This window comes from Pinus tabuliformis, chromosome 3_1 (assembly GCF_031772625.1).
Source record: "Pinus tabuliformis cultivar Carrire ecotype Pingquan chromosome 3_1, CPIR1, whole genome shotgun sequence".
Classification (NCBI taxonomy): Eukaryota; Viridiplantae; Streptophyta; class Pinopsida; order Pinales; family Pinaceae; genus Pinus; species Pinus tabuliformis.
The window spans coordinates 886,356,736-886,364,758 of NC_142301.1; positions in this window are offsets into that span (position 1 = coordinate 886,356,736).

Consider the following 8,023-nt stretch of genomic DNA (forward strand, 5'->3'; position numbering starts at 1 on the left):
CCTTTTACAATGAATACAATGTACAAGACTATATTTGATTATCCTAAGACTATGTCTCCTTAGTTTATATATAGGAGGCAAAGGATACAATTATAATAAAATGGGACCATGAGGGGTTCTAGCCTATATAACAATATAACAATAGAAATGTAGACACTCAATATCTAGGGCTTAACAAGGGGTTTTTGGGTTTACCTGGGGCTTATATAGGGTTTAACATGCCCCTCCCCTTCTAAGAAGTTTTTTTTTAACACTTGACTATATGTGGGTGTTTCTGTATGTACAAATCATCTTCCCATGTCACTTCTTCCACTGCTAGGTTCTTCCATTTGATGAGGTGCTCTACAATTTCTCGATTTCTCATATTCTTAATCCTTGCTTTCAAAATTGTTTCTAGTTCTAGTATTATTTTACCTTCATTAATCTCTAGTTGAATAGTTTAGACTAGGATCTTGTCACTGATTACCTTCTTAAAGAAAGAAACATAGAAGACTGGATATACACGTGAATATGGAGGAAACTCCAATTTGTAAGCCATATTTCCAACCCTTTGCAACACCTTATAGGGGCCATAGTACATTAGATATAATTTATTGTCTGTATTTTATTGCTTGAGGGACATCTATTTATATGGTTATAGTCTCGCAAATACCCAATACCCCACTTCAAATCCCCTTTCACTATAATGTTGATATGCTTGTTGCTTCATCCTATTTTATGCCATAACCAAGTTGTCCTTCAATCGTTTGAGAATGTCTTATTGGTGTTGTATGTGGTCCTCTACTTATTGAGCCTTTATGGTCCCTTTTAAGGGTGATGTGATGGATGAAGGATGATATCCATAAAGTAACATAAACAATAACATTTTTGATGAGGTACGGAATGATGTGCTGTACCAAGGGAAACCTTTTGACCCATTGTGTCTATTTATCAAATGCAAATAAATTTAGATATCATTCCCAACATTTATTCACAAACTTAGTCATTAGATTGAGGATGTTAAAATGAGTTGTGAGGCAACTAAGTACCCAAACAAAAAAAGTAATTCAGTCCAAAAAGTTTCAGTGAAAATTATCTTTATCACTTACAATAATCATTGGTATTCCATGTATCTTTTGGATTGTTTCGATGAATGCTTATGCCACAATACTTTCTTTAAAAGGATGAGAAAGAGAGAAAAAAAGGCATATTATTTCATTCAATCTACCACTATCATAATGACACTGTTTCTTTCAAATTTGGGTAAACTTGTAATAAAATCCATTGAAACTTCTTCCAAACACTGGCTTGGTTTGGGTAATGGTTGAAGGAGACCTATGGTCTTGATAGTCTCTCCTTTATTTTGTTAGCATACCAAACATTCCACCACAAACCTTTGCACCTCTACTTTGAGACCTTACAAAAAAAATATTTCTTGATCCTATGATATGTCTTCAAGAGCCCTGACTTTACTCCTATAGGAGAAGTGTGCAATTCCAAAAGGACCTTATTTTTGATTTAATAATTCTTACATAAGTATAAGTGATCTTGTTACCATAGAAAATAAATTTTCCACATAATATTAACTATTGCATCAAGGTCCTCCTATAGTTGTTGAATGATCTTGCATATTTTCTCATATTGTTGCCATTTTATCCTTGCGTCTTCCACCCAGTCAGATTGTGGAATGGAAATAACACATAGTAAACCATTTGTGTCTTCCTCTTTCCTTAAGAGTGCATCTATTACAATATTTTGTTTACCATTTTTGTAGATAATTTCAAAGTCATAGTTCAACATCTTTTTGATCCAATTTCTTTTCTCTTCTAAAGATAGTTTTTTCTCCAAGATGTACTCCATAATATAATGAACTCTTTTTACTTTGAAGTGTCTTCCTATTAGATATGGATGTCATTTCTTAACTACATGCAGTATGGCCAAGTTTCTTTTTCATAGATGGGTTTAAATTCTTTTCTTTAATTTTTCTATTTTCAAAGGAAAGGGGCCTTCCTTCTTGCATCAAAACTGCACCAATGCCATGGCATGAGGCGTCACACTCAATAAAGAATAATTTTGTGAAGTTAGGTGTTGCCAAGATAAGATTTGTACACATAGCCTCTGTAAGTTCTTCAAAAGATTTGGCTCGTTATTTAGTCCAATAAAATTCTTCCTTCTTCAATAATTTTTTAGAGGTGCTATTATTTAACCATAATTCTTGGTAAACTTGCAGTAATATCTTATCAATCTAAGAATCCTCCGAGTTTATTCAAGGTATTGGGGATTCGTTATTCCCTCGTAGCATTGATTTTATTAGGATCCACATTGACACCATCAGGTGATACAATATGACCCAAATATTCCACTTATTGAAATCTTAAGGTGGCCAATGCATGGAAAGAGATTATTATAATAGTCTCTTCTAGCTCCAAATCTTGCACTACAAGGAAAAGGCCTTCTAGCGGAGGTTATAATGGAGGTTTTTAGTGTTATAAAATTGGTAAAAATTGTCAAAAAAAAATCCGCTAAAACATGTGTTTGGGATAAATTAGGTTTTAGTGAAGCTTTTAACGAGACTTCATCATAACTAAAAAATCTAGGCGGTCAGAGGTTCTAGCGAATATTTTTTCTTGGTGCACATAATGGAACAAGTAGCACTGGTGTGCTACATACATAAAATCACTAGGCATGATAAATTACTAAAATCACCGACGCATTGAATGTAAATAATATCAGTGTGTAATATATACTGCATCGGTGTTAAGAGATAAAAAAACCCCAGGGCATTCTTCTAAGGAATGACATCAGGGCATGCAAAAAATAATTTTTGTGTCGGTGCTTCTTTTTAAACTTGTAGCATCAATGCCTATCATTAGTACAAAGGCCCCAATGCATTAGTTATACAAAAGGACCAATGTTGTTAGGTTTCATAAAGAACCGAGATGGAGATAATATTTTGTAGGATCAACGAGTTAGTTATATGAAAGCATTGGTGCATTACGAATTATAATGCATCGGGACATTAATATCAAACATGACATGTGCGTGAAGTGAAAACCACACTGGTGCTCTCATTTTCTTAAAAGGTAACTAGCATGCAAAAGGATGTGGTCACAATGCTTTTATATAACGCAATGCACCGATGATTTTTTATATTATAGATGTACCAGCTTTTTGAATGAGATTTTCTCTTTTTGGAAACATCGACCTGTGATAGTGCAATTATTTTAATTTTTAAAATCCATTATTCATCGAAAAATTGACATAGATCTTATAAAAATATTCATATAAATTAAAATTTGATTAGTGAATTTATATGATGTTTAGATTAATTTTTTATATTATCATATTTCGCATCTCTTCATTATATTATTTAATCCTCTATATATTTAATCAGTGGTGTAACATTTCATAGCGACATTGGATAACACAATAGAATAAATTAAAATGTATTTTATTATATATCAATAAGAGGCTCTTTGTCATGAAAAATGGGATTGTTATTAGTAACCTCTTGTCTTTCAATTGGGATAATATGTCCATTACATTAAACAAAATGTTTGATTTTCACAAGAATTATTTCAAAAAATATAACAACTTGCATTGATATCCAAATAGATCATCATTATTCGCTAGAACTATTGTGAGTGCTTGAGCTATGTCCATGACTTGGGTTATCTGGATGAATTTTTTGTTGATTGCATCTATTGTTTTCCTCTTCTTACTCATGTTCCATCTATAAACATAAAAATAAAGTGTAATGAATGTATCTACATTGGTGAGAATAATGAAAATTGAAATAAATAACACACATCAATGTAAATCGAATAGAAATGTACCATAGCAAGAAGTGACTCATAAATTGTGCACATGCTGTCAAAACCAAGTCTCATGCCTTATTGCAACAAGTATTTTGTTGGGATAGTTCCATACTTTGTTTTCTTCATGTTTTAATCCCCATTATAAATCATAGATTTAATATAAAGGTTTTTTTTTTCTCTATTAATTATAAACTTAGAGAAGTAAAACAACATACATACTTATAAATTCCACAATTAATTTTTGATATGCCAACATATACTCACAACCCTTATTTAACCCAATGTCAATCAATTCTTCTGATGGATCTTCTTTGTATGTTAGCACCTATTTGAAAACATTCAAGGATGGTTGTTGTAAAATAACTTAAAATATACAAAAATGAAACCTTGATTTTTTATAAGGAAGTATTAACAACAATAAAGGATGGATCTGCAAATCTTCAACGCTACGCCTCAAGGTCTAGGGTAAGATCACGGGCGCTACTATTACCACACCTGCCCATTTTATACCTGCGGACATCCCTGTGTTATAGTGTGTGGTCTGACCCCTACCTTTTCGCGCTACCATTACTGTTCCCTTGACCTCCTACTCGACTGCTGGAATGGAACAAGACGCTATCGACTATTCAGCAGACCCAAATCACTACAAGGAGATTTGGTCACGCCCTCGCGTCGTGTCAAGTTCTAGCTCATTTGGTTCATCACACCATCCAATGTATGCTCATATTCCTATCTGAGACCATTGTAGCCCATCTGTGCCCCACCTACCTCCTTCTATTGCACTGGATGCCTCTTCCAGTTTACACTACCCTCAGCTCTCCCCGGCTACCCTCAACCTTCTCACGGCTTGCCTACCTCCATCAACCTCTTTTGACTCTATGCTTCCGGACCTTCCTCATACCTCTGATCCATCCTACACTCCCCTCTCATTCGGCATCACTCGGCTTGGACATCAATCCCCCACTTTACCACTACAGCTGGCTATGCAATCCCTAATCGTATCTTCCCTCCGTGTGGTTTTCCCATTCCCTCGGGATGCTTCAGTACACCTGTCCCTAACCTTAAGAGCACTCCACCATCCCCATAGGTGGCTTATCAAGGCATCAGGGGACCTTTCTGGGACTATTTGACGACACGTAGATCCAACAAAGTCAAGAAAGGGAAGTGCGTAAAGGTAACGGAAAAGGACCTTAATCTCTCATTGGGAGAAGATCTCACAATGGGTGAAGTGGTGGACATGACCAACAGGGTCCTAGTGGGATGAGTTAGAGGGTGTAACTACTCAGTGGAGCGTCTATGACTCTGGACCATGGAAATATGGGGTTCACTCCTCAAAGAATTTCCCTCGATCAAGGTCCTCACACATGGGTGGTTTGCTCTCAGATTCCACAGGGAGGAGTATACTGATTGGATCCTCTCGAGATTTTGGCACATCGAACTTGCTCTAGGTCGATTTGGCTTCACCTTCCAGGGCTCCCAATGTAATTCTGGTTAGAGGATAGGTAATGCTCTGGGGACTTATCTGGAACACGACAAGACATACTAGTCCTCCAAAAACATGACTATGGCTAAAATCTTGGTACATATAGATACAAGGGAAGGATTGGAGGAGAAGATCACCCTCCATTGGAGACATTATTCTCGCAAGCAAATCCTTGACTACGAAGGAGTACCCTTTTGGTGTCAGAGATGCCACAAGGTTGGGCACCTGTTCAAAGAATGTCCACTCATCTCGCCTTCAGCTACTCCTACCTCAAAGGGAAAGAAGCACATTCAGACTGAAGACCCACTTGTGGAAGAGCATCCCTCTCATCTAGATAGTCCATTGGATGTGGTTGGGGACATTGTTCGGCCATCTTGCTCTGGCCAGGTTCTGCCCATCTCCCCACCCATGACTAGATCTTGGACTACTGCGGCGGCTACTCCATCCATGGGTACTTATCCTCCTCTCTATTCCTCTGTTTTGCAATTTAGTAATTTCATTTTTTCTCTGGCTGCATCTGCATCCATCCCTTACATGAATACCACTCCTATCAATTGTTCACTCAACCCCCCTCTAGCTATCTTCTCCACCACTCCTTCGACTGTTCACCCACCTGGTCTATTTGACCCTCCCGTATCCTCCTCTGCTTCTGGATCACATTCATACAATCTCTAACCTCATATCTTGTTTCTCCCTGAACCGATTGGCTTAGGTATCTCATCCTCACTTGCGGAGCCCAAACCCTCCCGGGGAAGGCCCTCTAAGATTTCTAAAGCCATTAATCTTGCAGGGGTCGATGTGGCCTTGGGCAGACAAAACACTATTGAAAGGGTACTTAGAGCACAGGAAACCCTTGCTAGGGTTCCCCCATGAAGTGGGTATCTTTTAACTGTATGGGTTTAGCTAGCCCCTCCAAAAAATTAGCTCTAAAGAGGCTTTTGGATTGTGAGCCCTGTGATATCATTTTTCTTCAAGAGACCCTCGGTATGGCTGAGAAGATTACCTAGACCCTTCAATCTCTGAAGCCTGGATGGAGCTTTCATGCCTTGGATGTCTTAGGGTGATCAGGGGGTATCGCTCTGGGTGTAAATCCCTGTACCATTAAAACTATCTCTGCTTGGGGTGGACATGGATTCCTCGGTTTGGACATTTTCTCTGCAGAGCTAGGCAAGAATATTTGCATTATTAATATATATGCTCCTAATCATAGCAGACTGGATTTCTGGCATAAACTATTAGGGCACTCTCTGATAGAAAACTCTACCATTTTAGGCAGAGACCTAAATTTTACCATTGGACATGAAGAATCTTGGGGACATCATTCATAGCTGGACCCCCTCTCAGACCAGCTGGAACAGCTATTGGAGCAACATCGCCTGATCGATATCCCCATGAACAAAAAGTTGTCGACATGGCACAACAGAAGGACTGGAGATGCGGCACTAGGCAGAAGATTGGATTGTTTTCTCATTCATGAAGATCTATTAGAATCCTTCACAAATTACAGGCAGTGGGTGGGGTTGGTGGGATTTTAGATCATTCCCCCATCTATTTGGAGCTGGCTGGTCCTTCAAGAAAGCCTAGGTCTCCCTTTAAATTCAATTCAACCTGGTTAAAGGACCCTAATTATCTCAGACTAGTAACTAAGTTTTGGAGAGACCATCCACTTTCAAATGATCCTTGTGTAGCTGAGGGCTTCTGCCACAACCTGGTGAATCTTAAAAGACTCTCTATAATTTGGGCAAAGGAAAAAAAGTTCAGGAAGGTTTAGACTCTATGTGACATTGAACGCCAGATGGATGAGCTGATGGATGACCATGGCAGAGGGTACACCTCAATTGAAGCAAAAATCCATTTGATAGGCTTGGAGGCCTAGAGATCCAAGATTCTTCTGGATTAGGAAGAGACATGGAGACTCAGAAGCTGAGCTATATGGCTTCAAGCTAGGGATGACAATACTAAGTTCTTTCATAAATTTTCTAATGGAAGGAGGGCCAACAATACCATATGGAAGATGCCAACTGAACAGGGCCAGATGGCCAAAACTTATAATCAGATGGCACATAGGGAGAACACACACTTTAAGCAGCTCTTCAAAGCCTGCCTGGTGCAAGTATTGCAGAAATCATCCACATAGCAGGGAATTTCCCTAGATTTGCGGATCTAAACTTTGTGGAGGATCTTATCAAACTTGTAACAATGGGGGAACTGGAGAGTACATTGAAATGGTTCAAGAAGGATAAAATTCTGGGGTTGGATGGATGGTCAGTAGAATTATATCTATACTTTTTTGACACCATTGGCCTGGACCTTCTCAAGGTAATCAATGACTGCAAAACTTCTAGGCGAATGTATGAAGCCATTAATACTACCTTCATCGCCCTAATTCCAAAAACAGACTCCCCTCAATCCTTTAGCAACTTCCGGCCCATTTCACTCTGCAATTTCCTTTATAAGATCATTGCCAAGATCATTATAAAATGAATCAAGCTGATTCTATCCAACAACATATCCTCTAAACAATTTTCCTTTCTCCACAACCGTCAGATCCATGAAGCCATTGGTACTGCCCAGGAAGCCCTCCACTCCATCAAGCTGAAGAAACTAAAAGGTGCCATTCTCAAAATAGATCTCTCCAAGGCCTTTGATCGAGTCAGTTGGCTATACATCAGGATGATTTTAACTCATCTGGGCTTCCCTATTCCTTTCATTAGATGGATCATGTGTTGCATTACATATGTCT